Here is a 17,250-nt window from a genome sequence, read left to right as displayed (position 1 = left end):
ATCCCTGCAAAATATGAAGACCAGGGGGCCCACCACCTATCCACGAGGGTGGGGGCGCGCCCCCTACCTCGTGGCCCCCCTGGAGCTCCTCCGACCTCAACCCCAACTCTATATATTTGGTTTCGGGGAGAAAAAAATCAGGAAGAAGAATTCATCGTGTTTTACGATACAGAGCCGCTACCAAGCCCTAAAACCTCTCGGGAGGGCTGATCTGGAGTCCGTTCGGGGCTCCGGAGAGGGGAATCCATCGCCATCGTCATCATCAACCATCCTCCATCACTAATTTCATGATGCTCACCACCGTGCGTGAGTAATTCCATCATAGGCTTGCTGGACGGTGATAGGTTGGATGAGATTTATCATGTAATCGAGTTAGTTTTGTTAGGGTTTGATCCCTAGTATCCACTATGTTCTGAGATTGATGTTGCTATGACTTTGCTATGCTTAATGCTTGTCACTAGGGCCCGAGTGCCATGATTTCAGATCTGAACCTATTATGTTTTCATCAATATATGAGAGTTCTTGATCCTATCTTGCAAGTCTATAGTCACCTATTATGTGTTATGATCCGTTAAGCCCGAAGTGACAATAATCGGGATACTTACCGGTGATGACCGTAGTTTGAGGAGTTCATGTATTCACTATGTGTTAATGCTTTGGTCCGATACCCTATTAAAAGGAGGCTTTAATATCCCTTAGTTTCCACTAGGACCCCGCTGCCACGGGAGGGTAGGACAAAAGATGTCATGCAAGTTCTTTTCCATAAGCACGTATGACTATATTCGGAATACATGCCTACATTACATTGATGAATTGGAGCTAGTTCTGTGTCACCCTATGTTATGACTGTTACATGATGAACCGCATCCGGCATAATTCTCCATCATCGATCCATTGCCTACGAGCTTTCCATATATTGTTCTTCGCTTATTTACTTTTCTGTTGCTATTGCTATCATCATTACAAAATACCAAAAACACTACTTTTGCTATTGTTACCTTTTGCTATCGTTACCACTACTATCATATTACTTTGCTACTAAATACTTTGCTGTAGATATTAAGTTTCCAGGTGTGGTTGAATTGACAAATCAACTGCTAATACTTGAGAATATTCTTTGGCTCCCCTTGTGTCGAATCAATAAATTTGGGTTGAATATTCTACCCTCGAAAACTGTTGCGATCCCCTATACTTGTGGGTTATCAAGACTATTTTCTGGCGCCGTTGCCGGGGAGCATAGCTCTATTCTTTGAGTCACTTGGGATTTATATCTGCTTATCATTATGAAGAACTTGAGAGATCCAAAAACCAAGATCTATCCCTCAACTACGAGGGGAGGTAAGGAACTGCCATCTAGCTCTGCACTTGATTCACCTTCTGTTTTGAGTAAGCTTGCGACACCTAAACCTGCTTCTGCTATTCGTTCTGATATGTCGCATGTTATTGATGATGCCACTTCTGCTATGCATGATACTTATGATGAAACTACTGTGCCACTTGGTGAATTTCTTGATGAACAACTTGCTAGGGTTAGAGAGGATGAAAATATTGAATCTGATAATACCGATGAAAGTGATGATGAAGACTTGCCTGTTATTCCTAAGGGTTATGTTTTTCATAAAGAAGCTTCTTTAGCTATTTTAGCTTGCAAAGATAGATACGAACTCAAGAGGTTATTAGCTAAATGGAAGCAGCAATCTCTAAATGCTAGAATGAAACCTGACCCTGCTTTTGCTACTTCACCTATCTCTGTTACTGATAAGGATTATGAATTCTCTGTTGATCCTGATATAGTTACTTTGGTTGAATTTGATCCTTTTCATGGCTATGAATCTGAAACTGTTGTGGTACATCTTACTAAATTAAATGATATAGCTATCCTGTTCACTAATGATGAGAGAACTCGTTACTTTTATATCCTCAAAATATTTCCGTTCTCATTAAAGGGTGATGCTAAGATATGGTTTAATTCTCTTGATCCTGGTTGTGTGCGTAGTCCCCATGATATGATTTATTACTTCTCTGCTAAATATTTCTCTGCTCATAAGAAACAAGCTGCTTTAAGGGATATATATAATTTTGTGCAAATTGAAGAAGAGAGTCTCCCACAAGCTTGGGGGAGGCTTCTCAAGTTACTTAATGCTTTGCCTGATCATCCTCTTAAGAAAAATGAAATACTTGATATCTTTTATAATGGACTAACCGATGCCTCTAGAGATTACCTGGATAGTTGTGCTGGTTCTGTTTTCAGGGAAAGAACGCCGGATGAAGCTAAAATTCTATTGAATAATATGTTGACAAATGAAAATAATTGGACACTTCCTGAACCAGTTCCTGAACCAACTCCTGAGCCTATTCCTAAACCAACTCCCAAGAAGAGAGGTATTCTATTTCTCAGTCCTGAAGATATGCAAGAGGCAAAGAAATCTATGAAAGAAAAAGGTATTAAAGCTGAAGATGTTAAGAATTTACCTCCTATTGAAGAAATACATGGTCTTAATTTACCGCCTGATGAAGAAACATATGATCTTAATACATTACCTATTGAAGAAACTCATGTTCTTGATAACCTGGCACAGGTAGTAAAGGTAAATTCTCTCTACAGATATGATAAAGCTGGAATCCCATTTACCAAGTTTGCTAGCCCATGCTTAGATGAGCTTGATGAATTTATGGCTAAGCAAGAAGATTTTAATTCTTATTTTGGTAGACAATTGAAATACAATTCAAATATGCTTGAGCACTTGGGTGATTATATGGCTAATGTTAAAGGTGAACTTAAACTTATTAGTAAACATGCTTCTATGGTTACCACTCAAGTAGAACAAGTACTTAAGGCTCAAAATGATTTGCTCAATGAATTGAATAGTAAGGATAATGATAATGCTGTTAGAGTTATGACTAGAGGTGGTAAAATGACTCAGGAACCTTTGTATCCTGAAGGCCATCCTAAGAGAATTCAACAATATTCTCAGAGAAATAATATAGATGCACCTAGTCCTTCTAAATGGAAGAAAAAGAAAAATGATAGGACTTTGCATGCTTCTAGTAAACCTATTACTGAAACACCTGAGAATCCAAATGATATTTCTATCTCTGATGCTTAAACACAATCTGGTAATGAACCTGAAACTAGTGATAATGTTAATGATAATGTTCATGATGATGCTCAACCTAGTAATGATAATGATATAGAAATTGAACCTGCTGTTGATCTTGATAACCCACAATCAAAGAATCAATGTTATGATAAGAAAGACTTTGTTGCTAGGAAACATGGTAAAGAAAGAGAACCATGGGTTCAGAAACCCATGCCTTTTCCTCCCAAACCATCCAAGAAAAAGGATGATGAGGATTTTGAGCGCTTTGCTGAAATGATTAGACCTATCTTTTTGCATATGCGATTAACTGATATGCTCAAAATGAATCCTTATGCTAAGTATATGAAAGATATTGTTACTAATAAAAGAAAGATACCGGAAGCTGAAATTTCCACCATGCTTGCTAATTATACTTTTAAGGGTGGAATACCAAAGAAACTTGGAGATCCAGGAGTACCCACTATACCATGCTCTATTAAAAGAAACTATGTTAAAACTGCTCTATGTGATCTTGGAGCCGGTGTTAGTGTTATGCATCTCTCTTTATATCGTAGACTTGATTTGAATAAGTTGACATCTACTGAAATATCTTTGCAAATGGCCCATAAATCAAATGCTATACATGTCGGTATTTGTGAGGATGTGCCTATTGTGGTTGCAAACATTACTATTTTAACGGACTTTGTCATTCTTGATATTCCCGAGGACGCTAGTATGTCTATTATTCTTGGAAGACCCTTTTGAATACTGAAGGGGCTGTTATTGATTGCACTAAAGGCATTGTCACTTTTCATGTTAATGGTAATGAGCATACGGTACACTTTCCGAGGAAACAACCTCAAGTCCACAGTATCAATTCTATTGGAAATAGTCCATCGATTATATTTGGAGGTTTTGAATTTCCTCTTCCTACTGTCAAGAAGAAATATGATATTCTTATTATTGGGGATGTGCATATTCCCGTTGAGGTAACATAGTGTTATTCGAAATTTCTCTGGTTCCATGTTATTCGGAATGAGTTCGTAACAAGACTTGATCAACCTTGTTAGTGGATTCCTTTTGATGAGCATGAGATGGATGAAACTAGAAGGCACAACCTTCTGTACCCTACTCTTACTTTCTGTTGTTTATATTAAATAAAATAAAAATAGTATTTTCTGTCTGTTATCTGAATTATCCGTGCAATATAAAAATACTCCGAAAATAAAAGTTCTCCAAATGCCCTGAAATTTAAATATGATTTTTTCTGGAATATTTGAGAATATTTGGCACTGAGAACACAACAGGAGGAGCTAGCACCTGGCAACGAGGGTCAGGGGCGCGCCCTACCCCCTGGGCGCGCCCACTGCCTTGTGGGCCCACGGTGGCCCTCCTCCACTCATTCTTCCACCCACACACTCCTTCCTCCCACAAACACGAATATCCAGCTCAAACCCGAGTCCAAGCTCATTTTGCTGCCATTTTTGATCTCCTTGCTCAAAGCACCTCTCACAAAACTGCTTGGGGAGATTGTTCCTTGGTATGTGACTCCTCCATTGGTCCAATTAGTTTTTGTTCTAGTGCTTTATTCATTGCAAATTTGTGCTGCCTAGGTGACCATGTTCTTGAGTTTGCATGTCAAATTTATATGGTTCCACGTAGTTTTGATGCATTATATAGGCTCTAGGCACTTGTAGGAGTAGTTGCTATCAATATTATTGAGTTTGGTTCACTTTTATTTTGAAGTTACTAAAAATTTCAGAAATTTTTCAGAGGAAGAAATATGCTTAGGAAAATGTTCCAAGGTGGTTCTTTAAGGAAGCAAGGACCCAGGCTTGCAATGCGTGATGCTGATGAAGAACCACCAAGAGACGCCCCAGTGCGTCCTTGTGAATGGCCTTCTGAGAACTTTATGGATCGAGCGTGAATTAAGGAAGAATTTAACGCATATTTGCATAATGCGGATCTTGTGAGCTTCGAGGAAGAGAAGTGCAGCCAGTATCACTATCTCACTAGTTCCTTTGTGAGGAGGTTTGAATTTTCATCTTCACGTAATTCTCCAACTGTCCTGTTTGATCTTTATGAAAATTCTTATACTATGGACTTAGAGGATTTTACCACTCCTTGCAAACTTCCACAATGGGGTAGTATCAGGGAACCTCGCAAATATGAATTTAGAGATTTTTTTGCTAGTATAACTGTGGGGGAATCCAGAGATATAACACAAGCTACCATAGGGAGCATTCATTTTCCTGCTATACATTATTTTGCTCTCTTCATAGGTAGATGCATAAATGGTAAAGATGAAGCATGTCATATGTGTGTTCCTGACCTCAGTATTCTTAGGAGTGCTCTGTTGGGAGACAAATCCTATAATTTGGGAGCCATTGTTGCACGTAGGTTGCATCTTAATAGATTTAATGGAGATTTCTTTGGTGGAATTTATGCAACCCACTTAGCTGATTTTCTTGGTGTAACCATACGCGAGGATGATATTGAATTGCCTCCCGCTTACCTAGATTTTAATGCTATGGTTCACCACCAGTTTGTTGAGAGGAGTGAATCACCTCTCCGGTATTGACTAATCTTTGACAGAGGCTGTCCGTATTACTCTCCTTGCCCCTGCCTTCTTTGATTATCAGGCAAAAGGAAGATATGTTATTACCAGAGAGGAGGCAGATGAGTATGAGAGGAGGGCTGAGGCTGTTCATCGCCATGCTGCAGCCCAGGAGGCGATAGCCGCTGCATCGTAGTACGACCCCAACTTTTACTATAGATATCCGCCAGGCCAGCCGTGACCATAGACCAACTTAGGCCAAAAGCCTAAGCTTGGGGGAGTACGTATTTCGCACCGACATTACATTTATGTTCACACAGTCATTGCTAGATGTCAAACCCAAAAAAAATTAGTTGTAGCTTTTAATTAGTTTACTTTCCAAGCTTGTAGTAGTAATTAAAAAGAAAACCGAAAAAGATTTCCTGTTCTTCTTTTACTTGTTGGGAGCTTTCCCATGTAAATAGTTTTATTTCTTTTCTTTTCTTTGGGGGTCGATCGGAGAAGACCATGACTAAATTGTTGAAGTGGCTCTTATATGCATTATTGTTGATCTGACAAAAGAGCCCATATTGCCTTGTCTTCTCCTATTTATTGAATGCTTGCAGATTCCAGCTTAGTCCAATGCACGCACACTATTATTATTGTTCACATCGTTCGGTCGTGCAAGTGAAAGGCAATTATGATGATATATGATGGACTGACTGAGATGAGAAAGGCTGGTATGAACTCGACCTCTTTTGGTTTTGTAAATATGATTAGTTCATTGTTCCTGATTCTGCCTATTATGAATAAATATGTTTGCAATGACAACTAGAGATCATAGTTTCTTGTGCCATGCTTGATTAGCTGGGAGCTTATAATGGTTTACCTTGCGTGCCAACATGCTATTAAAATGGTTGTGATGTGGTATGATAGTGTGGTATCCTCCTCTGAATGATTTAAGTGACTTGACTTGGCGCATGTTCACGCATGTAGTTGAAACAAAATCAACATAGCCTTCACGATATTTATGTTCATGGTGGATTATATCCTACTCACGCTGGCATTCGGTGTTGATTAATTTTAATGCATTTTCATGACTGTTGTCGCTCTCTAGCTGGTTGCTTCCCAATCTTTTGCTAGCCTTCACTTGTACTAAGAGGGAATATTGCTTGTGCATCCAACTCCTTAAACCCCAAAGTTATTCCACATGAGTCCACCATACCTACCTATATACGATATCTACCTACCATTCCAAGTAAATTTGTATGTGCCAAACTCTAAATCTTCAAATAAATATCCTGTTTTGTATGCTCGAATAGCTCATGTATCAACTAGGGTTGTCTGTATCTTCCATGTTAGGCAGGTTATTCTCAAGAGGAGTGAACTCCGCTCCTCACTCACGAGAAAGTGGCTGGTCACCGGGATGCCCAGTCCCATGCTTTATGCAAATCAAATCAAAATAATTGCAAACAAAACTCCCCCTGGGACTCTTGTTAGTTGGAGGCACTCGTTTTTTGAGCAAGCCATGGATTGATGCTTGTTGGTGGAGGGGGAGTATAAACTTTACCATTCTGTTTGGGAACTGCCTATAATGTGTGTAGCATGGAAGATATCGCCATATCTTGGTTGTTATGTTGACAATGAAAGTATACCGCTCAAAATATTATTCATCTCTATTTCAAAACCGAGCTCTGGCACCTCTACAAATCCCTGCTTCCCTCTACGAAGGGCCTATCCATTTACTTTTATGCTGAGTCATCATCCTCTTATTAAAGAGCACAAGTTGGAGAGCGCTGCTGTCATTTGCATTCATTGTTGTTAGTTTACAATGAGTATGACTTGACTGGATCTCTTTTACCATGAATTACAATGTCTAGTCAGTCCTTGATCTTTAAAGGTGCTCTGCATTTATGTTTTGCGGTCTCAGAAAGGGCTAGCGAGATACCATCTTGTTATATCATATTATGATTGTTTTGAGAAAGTGTTGTCATCCGCGATTTATTATTATTGCTCGCTAGTTGATTATGCCATTGCTATGAGTAAACATGAGACCTATGCGTTATTGTGAATATGGTTAGTTCATAATCTTTGTTGAAAACTTGAATGATGGCTTTACATATTTACAACAACAAGAGCAAACAGAGTTTGTAAAAGTTTTTCTTTATCTCTTTCAGTTTGTCAACTGAATTGCTTAAGGACAAGCAAAAGTTTAAGCTTGGGGGAGTTGATACGTCTCCGTCGTATCTAGTTTTCCAAACACTTTTGCCCTTCTTTTGGACTCTAACTTGCATGATTTGAATGGAACTAACCTGGACTGACGCTGTTTTCAGCAGAATTACCATGGTGTTATTTATGTGCAGAAACAAAAGTTCTCGGAATGACCTGAAACTTCATGGAACATCTTTTCGGAAATAAAAAAAAATCCTTGAAAAAGATGAAGACCAGGGGGCCCACCACCTGTCCACGAGGGTGGGGGGCGCGCCTGCCCCCTAGGGCACCCCCCTACCTCGTGGTCCCCCTGGAGCTCCTCCGACCTCAACCCCCAACTCTACATATTTGGTTTCAGGGAGAAAAAAAATCAGGGAGAAGAATTCATCGTGTTTTACGATACGGAGCCGCCGTCAAGCCCTAAAACCTCTCGGGAGGGCTGATCTGAGGTCCGTTCGGGGCTCCGGAGAGGCCAATCCGCCACCATCATCATCATCAACCATCCAACATCACCAATTTCATGATGCTCACCGCCGTGCGTGAGTAATTCCATCGTAGGCTTGCTGGACGGTGATAGGTTGGATGAGATTTATCGTGTAATCGAGTTAGTTTTGTTAGGGTTTGATCCCTAGTATCCACTATGTTCTGAGATTGATGTTGCTATGACTTTGCTATGCTTAATGCTTGTCACTAGGGCCCGAGTGCCATGATTTCAGATCTGAACTATTATGTTTTCATCAATATATGAGAGTTCTTGATCCTATCTTGCAAGTCTATAGTCACCTATTATGTGTTATGATCCGTTAAGCCCGAAGTGACAATAATCGGGATACTTACCGGTGATGACCGTAGTTTGAGGAGTTCATGTATTCACTATGAGTTAATGCTTTGGTCCGGTACCCTATTAAAAGGAGGATTTAATATCCCTTAGTTTCCGCTAGGACCCCGCTGCCACGGGAGGGTAGGACAAAAGATGTCATGCAAGTTCTTTTCCATAAGCACGTATGACTATATTTGGAATACATGCCTACATTACATTGATGAATTGGAGCTAGTTCTGTGTCACCCTATGTTATGACTGTTACATGATGAACCGCATCCGGCATAATTCTCCATCACTGATCCATTGCCTACGAGCTTTCCATATATTGTTCTTTGCTTATTTACTTTTCCGTTGCTATTGGTATCATCATTACAAAATACCAAAAACACTACTTTTGCTACTGTTACCTTTTGCTATCGTTACCACTACAATCATTTTACTTTGCTACTAAATACTTTGCTACAGATATTAAGTTTCCAAGTGTGGTTGATTGACAACTCCGCTGCTAATACTTGAGAATATTCTTTGGCTCCCCTTGTGTCGAATCAATAAATTTGGGTTGAATACTCTACCCTCGAAAATTGTTGCGACCCCCTATACTTGTGGGTTATCATTACCATCCGCCTTAGACGCACAGTTCGGGACCCCCTACCCGAGATCCGCCAGTTTTGACACCGACATTGGTGCTTTCATTGAGAGTTCCACTGTGTCGTCATCATAAGGAGGGATGGCTCGTCTCGTTGTCAAGAAGAACATCACCTCTGGGGGAGCCCTGGCTATAGGCCAAACTCCCCGACTAGGCGGCTTCGTCATGACCGCCCGCTCGGCCGCTGCGCCGACGATGACTTCTCAGGTCATTGAAAATAGCCTCCACATTGGCTCGAAATTCACCGAGTAGATGGATCCAATCTAGCTCTCTTGTTTGCACGAGCTCTTGGATCGCATCGCCGCTCTGGGAGTCGCTACGGACTACGATCAGATTGGGCTTAAACCTGACCAAAGGGAGATTAACTCTCCGCCGGTCACCCATCAGATAGCGGTGGTGGAGGAGCAATGCGGCGATTCTTCCTCTATCTTGAGGATGAACTATGTCCGGATTCCCGAGCTCTCCGAGCCGGATACCCGTCCACGGGAGGACATCGCCCTAACCCTGAACCTAGAATTAGGCAGCATGCCGAACCTGCGGGGTAACATCCCGGAGCCCGAACTTCCAAGATCGGAAAACTCCCCCGCCCCTGGGTCTCAGATTGGGTCAAGGTCTGGACTTAAATCCACCCACCCACCCAGATATAAACGATCTTTCCCACATTAGGCAAGAGCCCCAAGAGACAGTACATCACTATTGGGCAGATTCCTCCTTGTAATGAACAAGGTCAAGGACTGTCGTGAGGAAGACACAATTTCGTTCTTTTGCAACAATTGCACGGACAAGGGAATCCTCAACGCCATAAGTCGCCGTGACATAGCACATTTCTCTGACTTGGCGGCCATAGTACGGAAGTACTGTGCGATGGAAAGTGCCTGGAAAACCGAAACAAAATTTTGGGATAATCCGGCTCTGACAAAACCCCCAGTCCGAACTAAAAGGGTGCACTCTCATAAGTCGCCCAACTCAATTACAAAGAAGCAAAAGCCCACTACAGGGTGTGGAACCGTATTGGAGGGATGGCTTAACGGGCCCTGCAAAATTCATAGTACAGCGGATACCATACCAACACACATCCTTAGAGCATGTTGGGTACTCCGGCAGGTTGCCAAGAGCGGTGAGGATCTCCTCATTCCAAACACCATAGAGCAGCATCCCGTGGATAACAATACAGTATTGACAGTCTTTGAGACCTTTGCCTCAAATAATAGGCGTAAGCGAGCACTGCACAACCTTGCCGAAGTCTGCCACGTGGCAGCAATAAATCCATGGAGCGACACGGCTATCACCTTCAATGACTGTGACGAACCTAAATTCCGAAAAACCCGAGCACCAGCCGCCTTGGTCCTTAGTCCAATTGTGGACGGCTTTCGGCTTACTAAAGTGCTCATGGACGGCGGCAGCGGATTAAACCTCATTTATGAGGAGACTCTTCAAAAAATGGAAATAGACAGAAACCGTATTGAGCAAAGCAACACGACCTTACAAGGAATCATCCCCAACCGGGAGGCACGTTGCACTGGGAAAATCACCCTAGATGTGGTATTCGGCACTCCGAAGAATTACAGGTCCGAAGAAATTACATTCCAAGTGGCCCCGTTCAGTAGCGGATACCACGCCCTTCTAGGGTGGGAGGCATTCACGATCTTCCATGCCATACCCCATTACGGGTACATGAAGCTCAAAATGCCCGGGCCCAATGGAATCATCACTCTAGCTAGTGATCTGGACATAGCACTCCGCGCCGAGAACAAAATAGCCGCACTGGCCCTCGAGGCATTGTCCGAAGCCCTTGCGGCGGAGGAATTAACTGCGCTGCGCTCCAAAGTGGACAGGGACGACGTGATACTCGACAAAAGATCCAAGTCCACCTCTTTTAAACCAGCGGATGAAATAGTCAAATTCCAAGTTGATCCAACGGACCCCACAAAAACAGCATCCATCGGGGCACAGTTAAACCCCGTTGTAGACACCGCACTATGGGAGTTCCTGCGTGAGAATTGGGACATATCCGCCTGGCATCCTTCAGACATGCCAGGAATCCTGCGCAGGCTGGCCGAGCATAGCCTTAACATTCTAAAGGGATTCAAGCCGGTCAAGCAGACTCTTCGGCGTTTCTCCGAACCTAAGCTACAAGCCATGGGAGAGGATCTAGCCAAGTTACTAGAGGCCGGATTCATTAGAGAAATAAAACATCCGGACTGGCTAGGAAACCTGGTAGTGGTACCAAAGAATGACAAATCCTGGCGCCTATGCGCCGACTTCAAGGACCTTAATAAAGCTTGCCCAAAGGATCCCTTCCCCCTCCCTCGCATCAATCAAATTATCGACGCCACCGCGGGACACGACTCATTGTGCTTCCTCGACGCATACTCCAGTTACCACCAAATTAAGTTGAAGGAGTCCGATCAAGCCGCAACGGCATTTATCACTCCATACGGCCCCTTCTGTTTTAACACAATGCCCTTCGGGCTCAAAAACGCCGGTGCAACGTATCAACGCATGATTCAGACATGTCTGGAAAAGCAGATCGGCAAAACAGTGGAGGCATACGTAGACGATGTGGTCGTTAAAACCAAACACGTCGACTCCTTAATGGACGACTTGAGGCTCATGTTCGACAATCTCCGAACATACGACATTAAGCTCAATCCGAAAAAATGCGTTTCGGCGTACCCGCCGGAGAGCTCCTGGGCTTCATCGTCTCTAGTAGAGGAATTGAAGCAAATCCGGCTAAAATCCGAGCTCTGTCGCAGTTGGCTATCCCAACTGACCTCAAGCAAATCCAGAAGTTAACTGGATGTGTGGCGGCCTTAAGCCGCTTTATCTCCCGATTAGGAGAAAAGGCACCGTACACTTTGAGTGGACGGACGCAGCCACGACCGGATTGGAAGAAATAAAAGCCATCCCGGCCACCAACCCAATCTTTGCCACGCCAAATGTTGGCGAACCAATGCTGTTTTATATAGCGGCAACTCACCAAGTTGTAAGCGCAGTACTCGTCGTCGAACGAGAGACGGACGAACATAAATTCCCACTTCAAAAGCCAGTATATTATGTATCCACTGTCCTCACTCCATGCAAATAACGGTACCCACATTATCAAAAGATAGCATACGCGGTATTCATGGCATCCCGGAAATTACGACACTACTTTCAAGACTGTTCAATTACGGTGGCCTCAGAAGTACCACTCAACGACATAACAAAAAACCGCGATGCCACGGGTCGGATTGCCAAATGGGCTATCGAGCTCCTCCCGTTCGACATAACATATAGACCACGACGAGCCATTAAGTCGCAAGTATTGGCCGATTTCGTCGCCGAGTGGACAGAAGCCGAACTCCCTAAAGAGTACGGCGCGTACTCCAATTGGATCATGCACTTTGACGGCTCTAAAATGCTGGCTGGTCTAGGGGCTGGCGTCGTCCAGACGTCCCCCACTGGAGATACAGTCCAATACGTATTCCAAATACTATACACAGACTCCAACAACGCAGCTGAATACGAGGCCCTATTACATGGTCTCCGGATGGCAGTTTCCATGGGCATTCAACGCCTGGAGGTGCGTGGGAACTCGAACCTCGCAATATTTCAAATAATGGAGACTTCGATGCCAAGGATCCGAAAATGGCGGCATATCACAAAGCCGTCCTCAAAATGTCAGCTCGGTTTGAGGGGCTCGAATTCCACCATGTGGCTTGGGAAAACAATCAGGCGGCGAATATCCTCGCCCGTATCGGCGCTAAGCGCGATCCTGTCCCACCTAACATCTTGTTGGAAATCCTGTTTAAGCCATTTGTGGTATGGGAAGGGGACACCGGTAACAATAGTCTGGACCCGGCCACAACACCAGATACCGAACACTCTGACACAATCGAAGGCTCTACCATCAAAATAACACCTTCAGCCCACGTGATAATGGCCGTCATTGCCCCATGGACAGAACCATTCCTGGCCTACCTAACCAGGTAGGAACTACCCGAGGACCAAAATGAGGCACACTGCATAGTGCGGCGATCTAAAGCCTACAAGGTCCACGAGGGAGAGCTTTATAAGAAAAGCACTACCAGACTCCTTCAAAGGTGCATCTCCGAAGAGGAAGGGCGGAAGCTTTTGGCAGAAATCCATGCTGGACTCGGTGGCCACCACGCCGCAGCCCGGGCCCTTGTAAGCAAGGCCTTCCGTACATGTTTCTATTGGTCGACGGCCTGAGCAGATGCACAGGATCTGGTCCAACATTGCATCGGTTACCAGCTTTTCGCAAACCAAAGCCATATGCCGCCTACCGCTCTCTAAACAATCCCCATTACTTGGCCCTTTGCAGTCTGGGGCTTGATATGGTCGGACCCCTCAAAGGGGGAACCCATAAGAAAAAATACTTACTGGTCATGGTGGATAAATTCACCAAATGGATAGAAGCCAAACCCGTTAAAACGGCTGAATCCGGACTGGTGATAGACTTCATATCTGGGGTTGTACACCGTTATGGCATTCCCCACAGCATCGTCACTGACAACGGCACGAACTTTACAGCCGACGAGGTCAAACTTTGGTGCAGCAACATGGGCATCAAGCTCGATTATGCTTCTATCTATCACCCGCAAACTAACGGTCAAGTCGAGCGAGAAAATGGTCTTAGCATGAGCGGCATCAAACCCAGATTAGTGCGGTCCTTAAAGGAATCAAACACGCACTGGGTAGAGGAGCTCGACTTCGTACTATGCGGGCTGCGGACCACGCCGAATCGCACTACCTGATACACACCGTTTTTTATGGTGTACGACGTAGAGGCGGTTCTGCCTTGCGACATAATTCATGACTCACCTCGAGTGCGCATGTACGAAGAAAAAGAGGCCGAGCTCGATCGGCAGGACAGTTTGGTCGCCCTGGAGGAGGAGCGCGACGTGGCAAAAGCCCGTTCCGTATTCTATCACCAACAGGCTCGAAAGTATTAAAGCAGAGAAGTACGGGCCAAAACCTATAATGTTGGCGAACTAGTTCTACGCCCGCCGGAGAAGAAAAAGAACAAGCACAAGCCCAAATGGGAAGGTCCCTTCATTATTGACCAGGTTCTGACCGGTGGAGCGTACCGTCTGCGGGATGCATGGGACAATCGACTCGAGCCAAACCCATGGAATGCAGCCAGACTCCGAAGATTCTACGCCTAGTGCCGGACTCTATGTTTGTCTCCTTACCCCCATCATTTTTTTGCATATCCGTTATCTGTCTTTTCTCTCTTTCTCTCTTCTTTTTCTTCTCCTCAAGACCTTAAAGGGCTAACTTGTGTCTTGACTACACAATCTTGACGCGCTAACCGCGCTCATTATACCTGGGGACTTCTTATACAAAAGCTTAATATAACTATTTTTCTGGGCTTTATGCCCCACACATGTGTTATTCTTCCACATGTACGTTTTTTGCCATTATATGCATCGATATGACTTAAGTTTTGGCCAAGCTGGGTTGCTTGGCTCTTGTATTTATGCCCCACATTCCCGCTAATTCGGCTAGGGCATAAGGGGAGCACCTCTGCGATTGTTACTGCCGGGTCAGCAGGATGTGTACCTCAGACTGGGTTAAGCCAAAAGCTAGCGTTCTTAAGGGAATATTCGGTCGGTGAACAAAAGATGACTTTTATTTATTTGGTACATGCCCCCAGATGTTTATAGCCTGCGTCTCTTTTGCAGTTCGGACATGCACATTAGGGCATGCATACCCAGGGAAAGGAACCCTTAACGGAACTATTCTCCCTGGAAGATGTTTCTTACTATCCATGTAATATAACATAGCTAGTTGGGTACTTGTCTGTTCAAGCACTTATGACCCCTAGGCCTGGTTTCCACGCATACCCCGGTTTTTACATAACCGAGCGGGTATTCAGATACACTCTGGACTATCGGGTCCAGAGGTCGAAGCGAAAAGGTCTGCCATGACAAATGATTTACAATCCGGCTAGGGATATTATATATGTCACTTAAAGTACACAGTCACTAAGATTGACTAAATTCTTCTTCTATACCATCCAACAGGCTGTCTAGCCTACAATCCTGTTGGGAATACTTTGCGGCTAATTCTACTTGGTCATACACCAAACTGACGGGGATCTCTTTCCCATCGGGCCCCACAGGTCCGACCTCGGCCATGTGGTTTGGGTCAGCTTTGGTATATCACGTCTTCACCATGGCCCAGGCTTCCCTTGCACCTTGTCGGCAGGCTGATATCTTCCATAATTGAAAGCGCCACCGCGCTCCCTTGAGCTTCTCTATAAGCTCCCCCATGCCTCCTGGCAGGGAGGCGGATGACCACAAGGCTTGGGCAATACCCTGCATCACCTGCCGAACTTGTTCGTGCAGTTGTGAGAGCTCTGGTAGAAGATCACTCGCAGACCCGGGCATATCCTCCGCGGGACGACCCGTCAGCATACCTGCAGACATAACTCTGTTAGCTGGCTTCTTTGCCGAACTATTTCAAAAGTTCGTTCAAGCACTTACTGAAAGTGCCGCGTCGAAGCCGCTCGGACATCTTTCAGTTCCACGCCCAGCTGGATATTGGCGTCCTGGACATTATTTTTATCCTGCCAAACCCGCGTAAGCACGCGCTCGCTAGCATTTAGCTGTCGATTAGCACGTTGCGCATTCTCCGGCACGGCCTCCGGATTCACTCCGGAGTCATCTGCAACATCTATTGTTAGATTTGCATGCATGCCGCATACTACCTGGTACCTGTCATTCTTTGCAATGGAAACAAATGTTACCAGAGGGGGCCTTCTCGGACTCCTTCAATGCGGAAACCGCGGCCCGTAGCTGGGCTTTGCACTCTTCCAGCTCTTGAGACAATTGGGTATTCTTCTCTGTAAGAACCTGCACAAATAATGATCCTTAAATCAGTTGTGTCAACTGTTTCAAGTCTCAGGGGCTACTGATATATATAATCGTCAGATTTTCTTACCCGTATATCCTTTACATACTGGTCCGTGGCTCTGGCAAGACCGTTTTGAGCAGCACGGATGTACGCGTCTCCTGAGTTGAAGGCATCGAATGCCTCTTGGGAGAAACAAGCGTCACGGAGTACGACCCGGCGACGCCTGTGATTCATGACGCTCTCCACTTTGGAATTTCTAGGGGATAGTCTATCCACATCCTCTATAGGAGGAGCATCCGGTGTTCGCCCCGTGTTAGCTTCCGCCTCTACGTCCGGCCCTAGAGCCAGAATGGTGGAGGCGTGATCGGCAACCTCTCCGGATATAGTCCGGCGAGTGTTTTTCCTACTAGGAAACATGGACGTCATTATATTTTAAGAAAGACGACAACCACAAAGCGAGGTTCTGTATCATACCTCTGCGCCGGTGTCTCAGTCCTGACCGCCTTCCTTTTTAGCCTACCCGGCTTCGGTGTCCCTTGTTGGCGAGTCACTGCGGGTTCGGCATGGCGTCCCGAGGGCCTTCCCTGTAAAACACCATATGTGTATGGTAGGTGAGGTGCATAAAAGGGGATCCTTCTCGGAAGTTGGGACTCCGGTTTTTCTTACATGCGATGCAGGGAGTAGCCCAGGATAGTCGGCTATGATGGCCACCATGGCATCATCGCAGCTCAATTGATAGAATGTCCTATCAATCAGCTCCACAAATATGTCCGGATCCTCTACGAGTCCAGGATCAAGGGCCCGGTCAGGGTCCTCTGGTTGTGGAGGTGGGCTGTTGACCTCCATTACAGCTTTTCGCAGTTCCTGCCATGAATCGGCAAGGTGAGTATTTATGACGAAGAATGCGGGAAGGTTGGGAGTAAAAGGTGACAACTCACCCAGCTTGGAGGGTTGTACATGGAGAATCCATCCCGTGGCTTAATACGGATGAACTCCTCTTCCTCTCCCTTGAACAAATCGGACAGAATTTTTGCTAGAGCAGCAACTGAGTCCGGTCCCTTACATCCGGAGCGGGTGGCATTATCTTCCC

The sequence above is a fragment of the Triticum dicoccoides genome, chromosome 6A (assembly GCF_002162155.2).
Source record: "Triticum dicoccoides isolate Atlit2015 ecotype Zavitan chromosome 6A, WEW_v2.0, whole genome shotgun sequence".
In the NCBI taxonomy this organism is placed as follows: domain Eukaryota; kingdom Viridiplantae; phylum Streptophyta; class Magnoliopsida; order Poales; family Poaceae; genus Triticum; species Triticum dicoccoides.
The sequence above is the reverse complement of the archived record's forward strand: the minus strand, read 5'-3'. Positions refer to the sequence as shown.